The following is an 18,072-nucleotide window of genomic DNA, read 5'->3' on the forward strand; positions in this document are numbered from 1 at the left end:
CCCCCCCCCCCCCCCCCCCCCCCCCCCCCCCCCCCCCCCCCGGCAGCGCCAGGCTGGGTTAGGCCCAAATCCCGGTATGGATTTGCAACGGATTAAAAAATAACACTCATTCAGCAAGCAATAACTGAACACTTACTCGAAGTTCTGCACCGTACTAATGGCAGAGAGGACGACAGAGAGCTGAAACTCTATGAAACTGTGTCTTCAGCACCCCCCCTTTTATATAGGTCAGGAAACGGAGACCCCAGCAGCGGCTTGGAGTGCACAGCTACAGTGGCAAAGAGCCTTTTGAGTGCTCCCCCTCTGGACTCCCGTTATTGCGTTTCTTCTACTAAAGTGCACACAGGGAAACTATTTCTAGGCAAGCCAAAAGGAATAATCCAAAACAGGTGGTTTACTTTGGGAAAGCTGGAATTTCATTCCTAAGCGTTTGTCTTCAACTTACAGGGTTATGACAACCCACAAAGTGGAACCTAGATCTACCAAACAGATATAAAACGCTTATTCTCTCTTTTATCCCTCCCCCAATTATATGCCTTATTATTGTTGTATTTTTCATTCTTCCGAATGCTGACAAACTACTCTGTGCATTTTCAAATCATTTAATATAAATGTTAGTACCAGATGCTCTGGGACTCTTGCTTAAAATTAATTCTAAAGGTTTAACAACCTACTCAGAGACTCAAACCACTGATAACTAAAACTCCTGGAGTCTCCTGAGAATAACATTGCTTTCCTGCAAAGAGGGTATGTGCCAACTCTGTAGTTTTTCTCATTCATCACTGAAATAATTACTGTAGGGCAAGCTTTTCTCTGCCAATGCTTAAGTATTTAATTCCATGAGCACTTAACTGCATGGGAGTCCCACCTTTATCAAATAGCAGTGAGAACCTATTTATAAATTGGACTGGGTCCTATTGGCATTGTGAAAATCAATAAAGGGAAACCTCACTAAAGTGGAGTTGGGAGGCTACAGCTGTACCACCCACACCAGGTCAGTTACAGACCCCAACAGAGCAATCCTCCACAGGAAAGAATCATCAACTACAGTCCTTAACAGAGAAAGTTGTACACTGCATTTCCTACCACAAATAGGCTACCTTTGCAACCCAGCCAATAAGAAACCATTATCATCCTGAACTCTTGCTTTTCTCCAGTGGACTTACATTCAAAACAACCCTTCTGACTCCTCCTTCATCATAAAATAACAATCCTCTCCTTTGTTTGTTGCATTAGCCTGTGTTTTTTGCTATAGCTTGCATATCCCAAATTGCAATTCTCTGCTATTCCTGAATAAACCATTTTTCTGACAATGTAACTGTTTTATTGTTTAGGTTAGCAGCACTAATAATTAAAAATCAATTTGGATGATTAATCAAATTAAATAGAGGGAGTTCTTGGCCATTAAGAGCTGACAGTCTGAATTGGAATGTAAATGAATAAACAATGGAGACAGGAATGTGTGATTTTTTATTATAATGCAAATTAATTAACATACAAAAAGTGTTGCTAAGTATGACCAGACTTTGTCACTAAGATTCATCAAATGTGCTTAAGAACCTGAGGTCATCTGGAAAGGCTGTGTAGTATAGCATATGATGCCAACTATAGGCCATTATGGAAAAGGTAAAACTATGGAGACAATAAAAAGATCTGTGGTTGCCAAGGGTTGAGGGGCAAGAGGGCAGGGGAGGAATAGGCAGAGCACAGAGGATTTTTAGGTCAGTGAAAATACTCTCTATGATACTATCTGGGTGACACATGGAAACCATCACTCCAGGTAACAATAATGTGTCAATGTAGGTTCATCAGTTGTAACAAATGTATCACTTTATTGCTGGAATATTGATAGTTGAGAAAGCTGTGTAAATGTGGGGTCAGGGGAGATATTAGAACTCTTTATACCTCCTGCTTAATTTTTCTGTGAAACTACACAAAAAGTAGTCTATTAAAAACGAACACCCCATTTTCTTTAAATCCATCAATTAAATTCTAAACTGAATATTTGGCTTTATGTGTGTGGTTGAAATATAATGATTTGTCTTCTTATATTAGAACAAGCCTCCATGTGGCATCAGTGTCATCAGAGAGAAAATAAACCATACATGCATTCCTAACTAAGGTACAAAATTAAGTTATGGTTAGACATGTCTAATATTCAAGGAAGTATCTAAGTAAGGTTAACCCAAAATAATTAAATTTACAAATTCTATGAATATATTTATATTCGAATCAATTTATACTCATACAGACTTACAATTAGTAAGCAAATAGTGTGAGATATCAAAGAGGTTTTCAAACTTTCTGGTCTCATGATCTCTTTACATTCTTAACAAGAACTTTAAAGAGCTTTTGTTTGTATGGGATATATATGTCTATATATACTGTATTAAAAATTAAGACAGAAAATTTTTAGATATTTGCTTAATTCATTTTTTAAATAATAAACTCACCACATGTTACTATAATGAGCATTTTTAAAATAATGACTCCATTTTTTAAAACTTAGAAAAAATGGATTTTACATTTTTTGCAAATCTCTTTACCATCAGTGTTAAGAGAAACAAGTGAATTTCCATATCTGCTTCTGCATTCAGTCTGTTGTGATACGTTGTTACAGCTAAGATAGTATGAAGAAAAGCAGCACTTGCTCAATCATAGCTGAAAAAGGGAAGACCTTGCAAGCCTCTAAAAAGGGTCTCAGTAATCCCAAGTGTCCTCTGATCTCACTTTGAGTTGATGCCAAATAGCATTATTGCATTTATTTATTTCAATATCATGCATTTCCCACACCAGACTCTGTTAACACTTGAAATTATAGCCCTTCACTTATTCCAAGCTAAAACTCAAATTTGACAGCTTATATCAAACCATCACATTTCTAAAAGTGTTTTCAAAGCTTTTACTATACCAACTCTGACAAAATTGATATTCTTATTTGAATACATATGAAAACATTTGAGATTCCATTTATATCTGTCATTTCAAACTTTCTGGGAAATTTTGAATATAAATTATGCCACCTGGAAAAGTGAAACATTGTTGTACAGTTACTAATTCAATTTTAGGTATACTTATAATGAAAAGTGTGCATTTCCTTTTATATAAATAATTTTAAAGTGAGATTAAAATAAAAATAAAACAAGCAATTACAGTTTTACTTATTACCTAAATAAATACCAGGTTCTAAAACTACTGCCTTAAAATAAAATTTTAGGTAGATAAGCTTTCATTTTTAGTACAAATAAAATAATGTAATTCACTCATTTGGGGTTTTTAGATTATAATTTCCAACTAAAAGAAACTAAAGAAAAAGAAACCCAGAGGAATGTCTAATTTCAGGTCTGGGGCAGGATATCTAGATGATAAGTGTGGAATATCTTGTGCCACGAAGACAATGAATTCATTTACAACAAATAAGGGTGTCAAAAGGTCACAGACACCAAAACTACAGAATCTCTTTGGCCAAAAATGGACAATTTGAGCACCGACAAAAATAATGAATGTAATTGTTTTAAACATATTGCATATATAAAAATCAATAAGCACTTAATGATACTCCAAAGATGAGAAGCCAAACACAAGAACAACAACAACAACAACGACAACAAAAACAGAACAACTGATTGCACACTTTTGCAAGCAACTAGGGCACTATCTCCTTATTCTACCGAAAAGAAAAGAAAGGAAAAGTATTATTACTCACCTTGCCTTTCCTGCTGAGCTGTATTTCATAAAATCAAATAGCTGTTCAGGGGAAGGGTTTTTTGTTTTTTGTTTTTTTTTGATAATAAATGTGAAAGAAAAAATAGAATTGGAAAGTCGAAATTTAGCAATCCTTTGTGAAATAAATGATTCAGTCAGTAACCATCAATGGCTGAAACCATTCATGAAAGATCAATGGCATACTTTAAAACGGAGATCAGGGTGTCACTACCTCCATCTAATAATCTAAGTATTGCTACAAATGGGACTCCAGGCATTGTGTGCCTTCTGGTCTGATGTCATCTGAAGCACACAGCACCCCCATGAAGTGTTCTTGCAAACACAAAACAAAGTCAAAAACAGAATCTAATCAAGCCTTAAACCGACTTCCTACTCACAGACTTGCAGGAAACATGAATGTTAGAGGAACAAGTTAAAGGATACCACAAAGAAAAAAAACAGATAAATCTAGATTATAAGACAGTCTATAAAATAACTGATGTCATCTTCACAGCAAATTAGTAAAAGCACAAAAAGGAGAGGGAAAGGATGGAGAGAAGCTCTAGATTAAAGACATGTAGCAATCAAATGTAAAGTATGAACCTTGTTTGGGTCCTGATTGAAACATCACAGCAGTAAAAAGATGTATAAGTTAATCATGGACATTTGACCGTGGACTATTGTCAGACAACATCAAAGAAATACTATTATTTTATTAGGTGTATTAATGGCATTGTATTTATGTAAGAAAATGTCCATCATCTTTTCAGAGACATTCTAGAATATGTTGAAGTTAAATGACACACTGGCTGGTATTTGCTTTAAAATACATTTAAGAAGGAAGGAAGGAAGAAAGGAAGGAAGGAAGGAAGGAAGAAAAAAAGGAAGGAAGGAAAGAAGGGGGGAAGGAAGGAGAAAAGAGAGGGCGAGGGAGGGAGGATGGAAGGAAAGATGACATAAATGTGACAAAAATTATTGCATCTGGTGATAAATGTATAGTTCATTGGACTTTTTCCTCAGCTTTCATATATGTTTGAAATTTTTCATAATATAAATTTAAAATTAAATATAAGTGACTGCTTTAGCCCAGATCTCCTAGAAAACAGTACCTGAGAGAAAGTGTATGTGCTAAAATGTTTTGGATGCCAGAAAAACAAGAGTGAGGGGATAGGATGAGCGAGGCAGGGACAGAAGGAAGGAAAATATAGGTGTCATGTTACAAGCTGGTTATAGCTTCATAGTACAGGTAACTCTTGACAACCAAGGGGTTAGGGAGCATCAACCCTGCTGAGTCAAAAATCCATGTATAACTTTTGACTTCCCTGAAAACTTAACTATTAATAGCCTATTAGTGACCAAAAGCCTTACCAATAACATAACTGGTTGATAAATACAAATTTTGTATATGTAATATGTATTATATTCTTACAATAAAGTAAGCTAGAGAAAAGAAAATGTTATTAAGAAAATAATAAGAGGGGCGCCTGAGTGGCTGAGTCAGTTAAGCATCCAGACTTGGCTCAGGTCATAATCTTGTGGTTCGTGAGTTGGAGCCATGTCAGGCTCTGTGCTGACAGCTCAGAGCCTGGAGCCTGCCTCAGGTTCTGTGTCTCCCTCGCTCTCCTCCCCCCTCCCCCACTCTCACTTTGTGTCTCTGTCTCTCAAAAATAAATATTTTTAAAAAAAATTTTAAAGAAAAGAATAAGGAAGGGAAAATATATTTACAGTACTGTACTGTATGGGGAAAAATCCACTTATAAATAGAACCATGAAATTCATATCCATGTTCCTCAAGGAGCAACTCTGTGTACAGTTGATTGCTTGGTCACACAGGGCATCTCAAGAAGGCTGTATGAAACCACCAGGCACTGTAACAGAACCATCCATCCGGAGGAGAAAAAACAAGCAGTTTTTCTCTGTTGGATTCTTCCTGCTTTCTGTCATTTATTCATCAATATTTGCTCCACAAAGTAGGGCAAGCATGTGGAGAAAAAGGTTGGGTGTGGGGGGCAAGAGAGGAAATAGAGAAGTGAATAACTGGGTCTCATAAAGTGAGATGATTTATTATAACAATTTAGAATTTAAGCCAATCAGTGACTTTCAGGTTTCATGAAGACTTGGCTGTTAATTTAGCTTCTTTTTACTGGAATTCTGCTTGATCTTTTACCTCAGAAATTTTATTCAGGCCAAAGTCATTATTTTTGATTAACGAAATAACAATCACACAAATGGCTGTGGAAGCTACATGTAGAGGAATGGCTCTACCATGGTGCCCAGGCAACCTTGCACATCTCCACACAGACCAGTGAGCAGGGCCTGACCACAGCTGGTCTCAGTCTTGGTGGAACGCCCTTTGATCCTCCCATAGCACAAAATCATGGGAGGCTTGTAAGGAGCTGCCACCAGCCACACAGTTCTCATTTGCCTCCCTGTCCATCAGGAAGGCCGTCCTGAGACAGTGTCTCATTGCCTTCCGGGTCCTGATGAGGAATGAAACTTTCTACCTTGCCCTCTTAGAGCATAGCTGCAGGCTATAAAACTGCTTATCTGATGCAGAGCATTGGCTCTCAAATGAAGAGGGTCCTATCATTCATGTTAGTCAATCATCTGGGCCCTTTCTTCAGTGTCACCCCATGTAAATGACCAGGGGAAAGATACCTGTGACTCCACTTGCTTTGGCTATCTAACTAAGTAATAAACTGAATCTGAAAGCTGGCTTGTTGCTTCCTTCCTGTCTGAATCTGTCAGCCTTGCCTTGTTTTGCCTTGCCAGATTCTAAGCAGGATATTTCTACTTTGTTTAACCCCAAAGAGAGTCTTTACTCTTTGCTCTTTGCTCAGCCTGCGTTGTGGATAGTCAGCACCCAGTGCACAAACTGATCAGAAGATATGAATGATCTAGATTCACATTTTCGGAAGCAGTATTTTTTCTCTAAGTGTTGTAGGATAATTTTTGATCAACGGTCACAGAAGACTTCCTTCTCTCTGCCTTTCCTCCAAATTAATTAAAGGGATATTTGTACAAATTGGGTAAAGATTCAGACCTCCTACAACAGAAAAATCAATCAGACACGTTTTCAACCCTCTATTTTCTGCTCATAGCTTGGCATTATCCATGTTGGATTTAAAGGTCTGGTGACCACTAGAATAAGAGAGAAGCATCAAAAATTAAGCTCCATGGATGTGCCCTAGTCATTCTTTCACATGTAGGTGACCTACCTCCTTTTTTTATATACAAGATGATGAATAATGATGCCATCCAGCTAACACTTGGCCATTCTCATTTGGTACACCAAGAGACAGGGTTCTTCTGTTCTATTATAGACACATAACAAAGCAGCAAACAGGAAAACAACAGGTGACAGCATAAAACATAAAGGCTAAAGAATAGCTCATTTCTTTTCTTCTTTTTTCATTCCTTTCTCTTGTCATCACTTATGTAAATTATCTCTCGGGAATGGAATTGTCTAAGCCTTACTAAATGATTCTATCTTATCAACAGTTGATCAAATCCTTACATCCATGAAGGAAGGAACAGTGACATGGAGGTCCCTGACCTGCCTCACATTTTGTCCACGGGTTGCCTGGCATTCTAAAGTGGTAACATTTCCAATTATTTTCATTGGCTTTCGATTGACAGTCCTGACATATCTGTAGGAATAGCTTACATCTCTCATGAATTAGCCAGATAATGATTACAAACCAGCAATCCATAATAACTACTTGCATAGAAACAATTCAAAATAAAACTACACACAGTAAAAATTTGTTGAAATGAAGAAAAAAACAAGTGTTACCCATTTTGCTAGCTCTGAAAACTGAAAACACCGTGTTAATGGATTTAGTAGAAATAATCAATACAAAATAATTTAGCAACAACTTAAACTGCTCATGAATAAAGTATATAATTAACACATTCTCTATATTCTTTCATCTGAAAATGTCTTTATTTCTCCCTCATTCCTGAAGGATATTTTCACCAGATAGAGAATTGCCAATGCTTGTCTTTCAACACTTAAAAAATGTTGGAAAGGAAATGATCACTTCCTTCCGGACTCCATTGTTGTGAGATGAGAAATCTGCTCTCATTCAAATTGCTGTACCTCTGTAAGTACTACAGTACTTCTCTCTGGCTGCTTTCAGGATTTCTTCACTTGTCTTTAGTTTGCTGAAGTATTGGGATGTCTTGCCATGGATCTTTTTGTTTTGTTTATTTGTTTTTGATATTGTTTCTATTTAGGGTTTGCTCAACCTCTTAAATCTGCAGGATTATGTCTTTCACCAGGTTTGGGAAGTTATCAGCTATTATTTCTTCAAATACTTTACGTCTCACAATTTTCTCCTGTTCTGGAACTTCAAGGATACAAATGTTTGTTCTTTTGTTATCATCCACAGATTCCTGAGACTCCGTTCATTTTTTTTTTCTTCCAGTCTATTTTGTCTCTGTTATTCAGACTGGGTAAATTCTATTGCTCTGTCTTCAAGTTCACCAGTTCAGATGAACCCACTCTACAGATGAACCCATCTAGCAAGGTTTTTATTTTGTTATTGTGTTTTAATTCTGTAATTCCCATGTGGTTCTTTTTTTTTTTAATAATTTTTATTTCTTTGCTGAGATTTTCTATTTTTTCTTTTGTGTCAAGAGAATTCACAATTGTTAGCTGAACCATTTTCATGATGGTGGCTTTGAAATCTATGTCAGATCATTCCAACATCTCATTCATTTTGATTTCGACCTCTGCTGATTATCTGTTCTCATTCAAGTTGTGATGTTCCTCGTTCTTGTGTCATGGGTAATGTCCCATTATATCCTGGATGTTGTGGCTATTATAAGTCTCTGGATTTCATTTAGTCTTTTTCAAACAAGCTGTCCCCCTGTTGAGGTGTAGCAGAGGATTTTGTATGTTCTGCCTCCCCCTGAGCCCCACCAACACCACCCAGGCAGAAGTGGAGCACTCACACATGCTGTGTCAATGTTGGCAGGTGAGGTTGATGCCATCCCAAAGGAAGTAAGACACTAACAGCTGTAGCTGCCTCTGAGTGGGGGTGCCACCAGGAAGAGGGAAAGCAGATGGCTGATTCACAACCTTTTGTTATTGCAGGACTGGGGTGGAATCTCAACTCTCAATTCTGCGCTGGGCCTTGAGGACACCTCCAGAGGGAGGTAAAGTAGGCAGAGTAACAACTAGCCCTGCCTAAAGGAGTGGAGGCTCAGCAACCCACTGGGCCCTCTAACAGTGGGTGCGGGGGCTAAGGGAGAAAATGGAACGCTGACTAGACTTGATTCCCACCAGCTTGTTCAGTGTTGTTGGTGCTGCATGGGGATGGAGGCTTAGCTCCATTCCAGGCCCTGCTGACCTGGGGGTGGGGAGGGGGAGGGGTGGGGACCAATTGAATGCTTGTGACAAACCTACACACTATAGCCTCACCTTATTCATTCTGGTTGCTGCCAAGCGTGGATGTAAACTCAGCTCAATGCTAAATCCTGGTGGGGAAATGGCAAAGACCTGCCTCTGCCAGATCAGGGTTAGAAGTCAGTTCCCATTCAACCAGTCAACACCACCCTGTGTGGGAATCAGAGTGTGGCTGCCTGCTTTCAGTGAGTGGGGCAGAAAGTCAGTTTCCTCTTTGGCCTTGATAAAACCTCACGAAAGGGAAGGATGCAGTTTTTCCACTGGTGTTTGACTGGAATAGGGCAGGTATTACCAAAAAGTTGTGGCTAAACAGGCTTTTCTTGGGAACTTTTTTTTTTTTTTATGTGTCTGTTGGTACTTCAAGTTAGAAGTTTCTGCAGGGCCCTGTCCAGGAAATATGGAAAGGAAACCCAGGAGACTCATTGCCATGTCAACCCTCAAGTCCTAAGGTGCACAAATAGTCCACCTCCTTTTGAACCTATAGAGTCTTCCTATGCTTGTTTGTTGAACTATGCCTCCAGTTCCTAGTTGTGAAAAGTAGGACCTGGAAAGATTGAGGCTACTTCAATTTGGACAGAACCAGAAGTCTTTTCTATATACTTTAATAGAAGAAATGCAAAGAAGATATGAATTGTTGTGGAACATTACAACATGAAATTAGAAACTAATCTAAAATCTGAATTATCAAAAGCAGTATCAATTTCCAAAATCAAGACAAGCAGACAAAATAAGCGAATGTATACAAAGTTATGTGTGCTATTATACTCAATACCAAGATGGTTTTGGACACATTTTTAACAATTCAACAAATGTTAACACAGAATGAAAGAAAATGTTCTACATCTTGATTATTTGTTACAAAACAGGGATCAAGATTACCAGATAAGGGTGATTTTATTTTAGAAATAATAAATTTAAAAATATTTGTTACTTTTAAATATTTTTGTTAATATTTTGTCACTTTTTTCATCAATTGTATTTGGTATTTATTTAGTGTTAATTTTCTCTTTTAATTTTTTTCTATTAAAAGATAAAAATCATTTTTTTACAATGTTGAAATATATACTTTTGTAACATGCATTTATTGTTTTGTCCTTATCATAACAGAAAACCTCTGAAACTTTTAGTACAACCCTATCATTGAAAAATGGTATACTGCTTATTATTACAGTTACCTATCGTTATTAAAAACACTTAAGTACAATAAAAAATACATAATAACTTATGATTTGAGATTTCCTGGGAACTCCTATTTTTTTCCTGAATCATGAAGATATCTATTAGGAATTTGGAAGCACTATACAAATGTGAATGCTCTTAACTGATTGCCTTATTAACAAAGAATTTTTTTTTCTTATTCAATGATAAAGACTTAATCAAAATTTTTTCTCTCTCCAACTCATATGTCCAAACCTACTTGGTCATTCTAGACACTCTGATGCAGGGAAACGATGATATATGTTTAAACAGCCTAAAACGCTCAGCCTATAGCCAAAAAGGCTTAGATGAGAATTTCGTAGCTATCTTCATATATTTCAAGGGCCGTCCTGAACAAGAGAGATTGCATTTATTCTCTGTGACCCAAGAGGATAGAATTAGGATAAATGAGATGGGAAGAAAATTTTTATTTCATATATATATCCATTTTTTAGCAACTAGAGAACTCTAAAAAGAGAACAGATTGCCTCAAGAAATAGTGATTTCCTGTCAAGGAAAAAGACCGGACAACCATTTATTGGGAATATTATCAAAGGGACCCTTAAGAGTTTATGATTCTATCTGTCTCTATTATCTCATTTTATTCTCCTAGTGAGATACATAGGACAAGTATTGAAATTGTCATTTATGGATGAGAATAACGAAATTCAGAGAGTGTATTGGTTAAGATCCTTGGTAAATTATAAAAGCAACTTGAGCTAGCATAAGCAAAAATGAAAGACGGTAGAAGATTGAGTGCTATTTCTGAGAACCCAAGGCTAGCGTAATGCAGCTGAGCTCCAGAATGGGACGGAAGGCATCTGAACTCTCTCTGTGTCTTGACTCTGCTTCTCTATATAAATTGCTGTGTCCTCTATCTCTACAGATGTATTTTCTGTGCTTCCCACCCACATGATGGGTGGAAGATATTTACTCCAAGCTCCCTAGTTTACATCTCTATTATTTAAGAAACAAGCCCAGAATGACCAGCAGTCTCAATTATTTTGATCTTTATGGTGCCAATTCATCACATCATTCTCCCTACTGATTCCTAAGCCAGTTAATAGATAGCCACAGTAAAACTGCATTGTAGATTGCGACTTGGACTTGGGGTAGAAATAGAGTTTTCTACAACTTTCCTTGAGTTGAACGCACTCGGTTATGGGCAGATTACCAAGCATCAGCATTCTTCCAACCCAGAAACAGACCTGACCTGGTGAGTTTATCTCATGGGGGAGGCATCCAGGAAGTGAGCACATGCTACTCACACAGATACAAGAAGAAAAAAAAGAGCCTGGTCAGAACATGGGCAATGACCTTTTTCCCAAACTCACTAATTAAGTGAAACATTCCACCAACTTCCACAGGGATAAGACACTAAAAGATGGAGAGAAGGGAAGAAATTTTCTCCACAATATATTCAAGATATTAAGAATTTCATATGATGGAGTAAGGCACAGAGATGGGAAGAGAATACCCTTCCCACAATTACCAATTTCTATCTCTGGAAATAAGACCAACTGGCCCACTTCAAACCAGGTATTCATCTAGGCCAATTACGGCTCTAGCACAGTCACTCAAGGAAAACAGATGACTGGCAGTGGGTCACCATTATGGATATGACAGGCCATTCCTGGAAAAAAAGGGGCTAGACAGATATTCCAATGGCTACACTCAGGTCATTGCATGAGCAAGGCGTCCAGGAGGTGAGCACTCTCTACTTGCACACATGTAAGAAGTACAAACACTTCTATCTCTACATTACAAAGCTATTCCTGGCATTAAGGTGCAATTACCCCATGTTCAAGTACAAATGCACACACAACCACTCACATATGCTTCACAGTGGAAGACTACTCAAAGTAACAAATAGATAATCCATCACACACCAAAATGATGTCTGAGGGCCATTGGTCTTCTTCTATATGACTTCCATGTCATGTCCATTTACTCTTCTAAGCCAGTTTTACTTCTGTTCTCATCTTACAATGAGTGGATTGAATTACAAATTTAACCACCCCCAATACAGCTAACATATGATACTGGAGGGAAATACTAATGTAGAGAAGGAGAGAAGGAGAAAACACATAGTGATTATTGACCCAGAACATGTGGTTTATTCTGCTAGTCAGTGGCAGTATGAAAAACAAATGAATCAGTGACTTATATGGGCATAATTTTGACATAAATCCTTTGGCAAATTTCTCAGTAATCCAATGGTGAACTTCCAATTGGTGTTATTATATTTGGATTGCATTGGAAGATGTCCTAAGAGTTGAGTCTCCATTTTCTTCTGGTTTGAGTCAACTATGGGCCCCTTTTACCACATTTAGTTCTTTCACTGGCACTGCAACTCCTATTATAAAGTCTTGTTGGCTGGCTGTCACGTTCATTTTGGACTCCACTTGCTAAAATCCAGCACCACAAATCTTACTAGTTCATGCACTGAAAGTGTTCCACCCTCTGAACTGAATAACCAGGACTTGGTCATTCCATTCAGGCCTCTGTTTTGTTTGCTTATTTGTTTTTGAAGCAACTCTGAAGATTCTATCATCCCTGAAACTGGCCTGGGGTGTGGTGGTCAGAGGGCCAGAATTTCTTCTTTCTATTCAGCTATGGTGTATGTCCCTGTTCTCCTATTTTATATAGGGAGAGGTACTTTGGAAGGATGAGAGTGAGGAGGTAGGGATAAGATCAGTGTTTCCCAACTTCTCTGATTCCTCCAGAATATGCTCATTTTTCTTTCCAGAATCCCAATTAGGACATTTTTCTTCTCCACAAAAAAGAGTCAAATCAAGACTTGATTACTGAAGTTCACACCTCTTTGATTTATTTCTTCATCTGAACCTCAGCAATCTGTTTGGAAGCTCAGATTTTTCTCTCTATTCTTCTAGTCATGCAAATTCAACTTGATGTTTTTTCTTGTGCTGCATCTTTTACAGACAGATGAAGAAAATCATGTATATAAATGTTTTCTACCAATGTCCCTGGTAGTTTGGTGGATAATGGTCTGAGTTCTATGACACAATAAATAAGTGTAACCAGTACCTTAATGCTGCATAAGATTGATAAATTTTTACATCAAGGCTGGGGTTGGAAGCTCCTCCCTGCATCCCTGCTCCTCTTACCCCATACCCTGCCTTAACTTTACTAATTCCATTTTTCCTGATTAAGAATGTCTTATTCAGGGGCACCAGGGTGGTTCAGTCAGTTAAGCATCCAACTTCAGCTCAGGTCATGATCTCATGGTTTTTGAGTTCGGGCCCTGCATCAGGGCCTGTGCTGACAGCTCAGAGCCTGGAGTCTGCTTCAGATTCTGTGTCTCTTTCTCTCTCCCCCACTTGTGCTCTGTATCTCAAAAATAAATAAATGTAAGAAAAAAAAAGTCCTATTCCAGGGTGGCTGGGCAGCTCAGTGGGTTAAACATCTGATTTCAGCTCAGGTCATGATCTTGAGGTTCTTGAGTTCAAGCCTTACACCTGCTTCGGATTCTGTGTCTCCCTCTCTCTCTCCCCCTACCCAGCTTGTGTGCGTGCTCTCTCTCTCTCTCTCTCTCTTTCTCAAAAATAAATAAATAATCTTAAAAAAAAAAAAGAATGTCTTATTCAAAACTCTGCCCCTGGTACCAATTTTGATTTAAACAGTAGTCTCTGTTGTCCCTAACCATATGTCACAGGAACTATCTTGAGCCTACCTAAGCAGGAAAATAATTTAACAATAAAGAAAAGCAGTCAAGCTTAAGGAAGGAGCTGAAAATTTACGAGGTTTTTCTTCATCTCTTGCATCTTCTTCTGCATGTTTGCTTTCTTTTTCTGTCCCTGGAGATAGGCTTTCTCTGTTTTCTCATATACCAGGTACATAGTGGCCACTCAACAGCTCCCAAATTTATATCTCTTTTATTTGACAGACGAAGGATACTATACTAAAATCAGCAGTTTCCATTCAGCAATGTCCAAGGAGAAAATCTGATTGGCCCAGTTTATCATTGATCAGTAGTATGTGTTCAACACCCTAACATCTTTCTAATTATAGAGAATCTCAAATTAAGTGGGCAGAAATTCTAGCTCCAAGCGTCTTGGTTCCTAGAACGAAGACATACTTAAGCTCAGCCAGTGTGATGCTCTTCCCTGGAATGTTGAATCTCAACCAAGTTCTACATACAGTTTTTTTTTCTGTACCTGTGGTACCAATGGCCTTGGCATCTAGTTCTCAAGGCAGTAATGCCAGTAGCAGCTTCCGGTTTCTGGTGATACAGTGATAACTGCTCAGCAATGACAGCAGTCACATCCTAGCCTGGTTCTCCCTGAAGCAAGACTCTGGCTGCGTTGGGTTATGGACTCCCTTAGTTACTGCTCATTGTGTTCCAAACCCAGTTTTTCAGGTCTTCTCATGGATTCCATGAGCATTCCTAAATTTTGCAATAATTATTTTTTCTTTTTAAAAATGCCAGAGTTGTTTTGTGTCGTTTACCACTAAGAACTTGCCTGTCTTACAATCAGCTATTATAGTTGGTCAGGTTCTTGTAGAGGAAACCTGATTCCCAGAGATCTACCCCTGTGAATAGGAAGAGGAATTGCCAGGGAAAAGAAGATGGGCAAATACTCCAAAATAAGTGTCTCTTTGCATAGATATTCAGTGAGTTGCACCAGACCATACAAGAAATTAACATCAGGATTGTGAAAAGAACCTATATGTCTTAGCAATCAACATTGGGTTTGTATTTTTGTCCTTAGGATTAATTAATTTTGACTTGTGAATTAATAATTAATGGGGAAAAAGTAAGGCTATGAAAAAAGACCAATACAAGCATTTTAGAATATCTATAATTTGCTATTCCACCAAACTTAGAATAACAATTTAGAAGAAAAGTCTAAATTCACTTCAAAAACTTGGTTCTTTCAAAATAACTGATTACTTAATTAAACTTTACTATTTCTCTATACCTTATAAGCAGATCCTAAATACTATTGTGCTACACGGGTCAGAGGAATGAACTACCGATAAAATTCATAGTTACATGAAAATTCTGTTAAAAATATTTTAGTACTTCCCACCATGTAATATAAAATAAAACTATGTGATTTGATTTTGTCTTCTTGTATTGATCTGCTTAATTTCTATAGAGGAGATAATTTCTGAAATTAAGCAAAAGAAAAAAGAAAGAGAAATAATGATTGGGATAATCAGTTCCAAATAAATAAAAGTTGCTATTTGTATTTTAGTTGTACACAACTAAGATTAGATTAAAAAATTTTAAGTAAACCCAATATGATGCACAGAGATTATGCTTCAGCTTGAGTAACTAAAATTAATTAGAACTTTAAATAAACTAAATAAATGTCCCAGACTCCTGAAGACATGAGTGAGACTATTAGAAGTCCATAAAGTTTCCTTCTGCTCTTCCATTAGCAATGGCAGAACATATCATAAGGGATTAATGCTACAATGCTTAAGGGTATATGTTTCAATATTTTTTGAAACACCAAGAAGTTCTTTTTTATGTTAATTGTAAAGTTATTGTGTATTTACAATACAGATTTTCCTTTTTTGTAGTAATAAGCCAGACAATCTCTATTCTTCTGAGACATAAACTGTGAGAGGCTTGTAAAAGAAATGGGAAAAAGGATTAGTAATCAAGTATGGATTCCTGAGACAGCAATTCTATTGTAAATGGAAACTTAGATTAGGTGTCATTGATGAGAATAGTTGCATTTGACTCTTCACTCCCTGGGTGGGAAGTGTTTGTAATTCAGCTTCCAAATAACAGAAACAAACAGGTACAACATACGCCCATGGAATTCTAGAATATTAGAACTGAAAGGGATCTTGGCCTATTGGTCAGCTATTGCTGTATAACCATCTCAAAACTCAGTGGCTTAAAACAACAAATACTTATTTTTGCTCATGTCTATCGATTAGCTAGAGGTTAGCTGATCTAGTCTGGGCTCAGCTGAGCTGATTCGACTCCATGTGTTTCTCATTCTCCTTGGACCACAAAAAAATAATATTACTAATATTTTTTAAACTTGCCACTTGTCAAAGGCTTACTATATGTCAAGACTCTTTGTTAAAAGCACTGAAAATATTATCTCCTTTACTCCTCGTGTAAACACTATGAAGTAAGTACTGTTATTATCGTAATTTTACACATCGGGAAGCCAAGGAGAAGCTTTTTCAAGGTCATGAAGTTAATATATGATGGACGTGGAACACAAAGACACGGATCTGCCTGACATCAGACTTTACGTTCTTAATCACTCCACTGTTTTCTGCTTCGTAAAATGTACTATTCCATTTTCAGAGAGAGAGCTCTAACTACCAAAAAGTTGCTCTTTGATATTCAGTGAAATTATCTTTCCTGTAACTTTCAGTTGCAAATCTTAGTTTGGCCCTGGAACACACATAGAAGAAACATAATATTTTGTAAATTAGATGATCCGATAAGAGTACCCAAAAACCAGTATGTGTTTAATGAAAATTTATCTAAATCCATCCCCACAATGGACATAACAGTCATTGGTATGATTTCAATAAGGCAGGGCCAGCACAGATTGTGTCTCATCTGGTTTGCACTTCTCCATTTATTTTTATTTTTTTTTAACATTTATTTATTTATGAGAGACAGAGAGAGACAGAGCATGAGCAGGGGAGGAGCAGAGAAAGAGGGAGCACAGAATCTGAAGCAGGATCCAGGCTCTGAGCTGTCAGGACAGAGCCCGAGGTGGGGCTTGAACTCACATCACAAACCGTGAGATCATGACCTGAGCCAAAGTCAGACACTTACCGAATTAGCCACCCAGGCATTCCTGCACTTCTCCATTTTATACAGAAAATTATCAGAGAAAGATAAATACAATGTTTAAGTCTGCATATACAGATAAACCATTTCTTTTATCTACAACTTGGGCTTCCTTGTCAAAAAAGGAAATGATTCCTAGATTGGTAAGCAACAATTAGAATTTGGGAGGATATAGGAGGAGATGTCAAAATAATTAAATAATGTTACTTAAATATTTTTTAAATTAATAAGCACATATTTTATTAATAGGTAAGTGAGAAAAACCTAGTAGATGTTGACTTTCTTTATAAATGGCAAATAATTGAATTCGTTCAAAGGTAAAGTGTTGCTTATACTAAAGTTTCAATTAAAGCAACAAAAAAACTAAGTAAATAATCATTATTGAAATAATAAGGTTGTTAAAAGATGATTTTCAAAATGGCAAAATGCAAATATTATATGAACATATGTTAAAGGTTTTATTTAGCTCATTTATTAATGAGGGAACTAGTGACATATTACAACCTATTAAAAAAACAGACTTATAACAGATATGTAATGCAATCAGGAATCTTAAAGTAAATTTGCTAATACATGCAAAAAGTAGCTATAAGCACCAAATTAGAATACTATTTATAACGTTTGTACTAATTATAATGTTTGGTATCTTTTCTATAGAGAGGAAATCAATTGTATCTCTACAACAAAATTCATTTACATGTTTATGGGCAAGAATAATTTGCATTTTACTATTAGTTAGTTTTCTACGATTCTCTGAGCTCAGTATATAAGCTCAGTCAAGGATAGGTCAAAGAACAAGCCCCAAGAGAATCAGATAACCCAAAGATTAAGCCAGACAGTGTCAGACATTACATTGAAAGGACACCCAGTAATTGTACCCATTTCCAAATCTTTCCCAATTCTTCCCAGTGTGTTTCCTGACAAGACACCAAGGAGAAAACCTGGGAGAATCTTGTTA

The sequence above is a fragment of the Panthera uncia genome, chromosome A2 (assembly GCF_023721935.1).
Source record: "Panthera uncia isolate 11264 chromosome A2, Puncia_PCG_1.0, whole genome shotgun sequence".
Taxonomy (NCBI): Eukaryota; Metazoa; Chordata; class Mammalia; order Carnivora; family Felidae; genus Panthera; species Panthera uncia.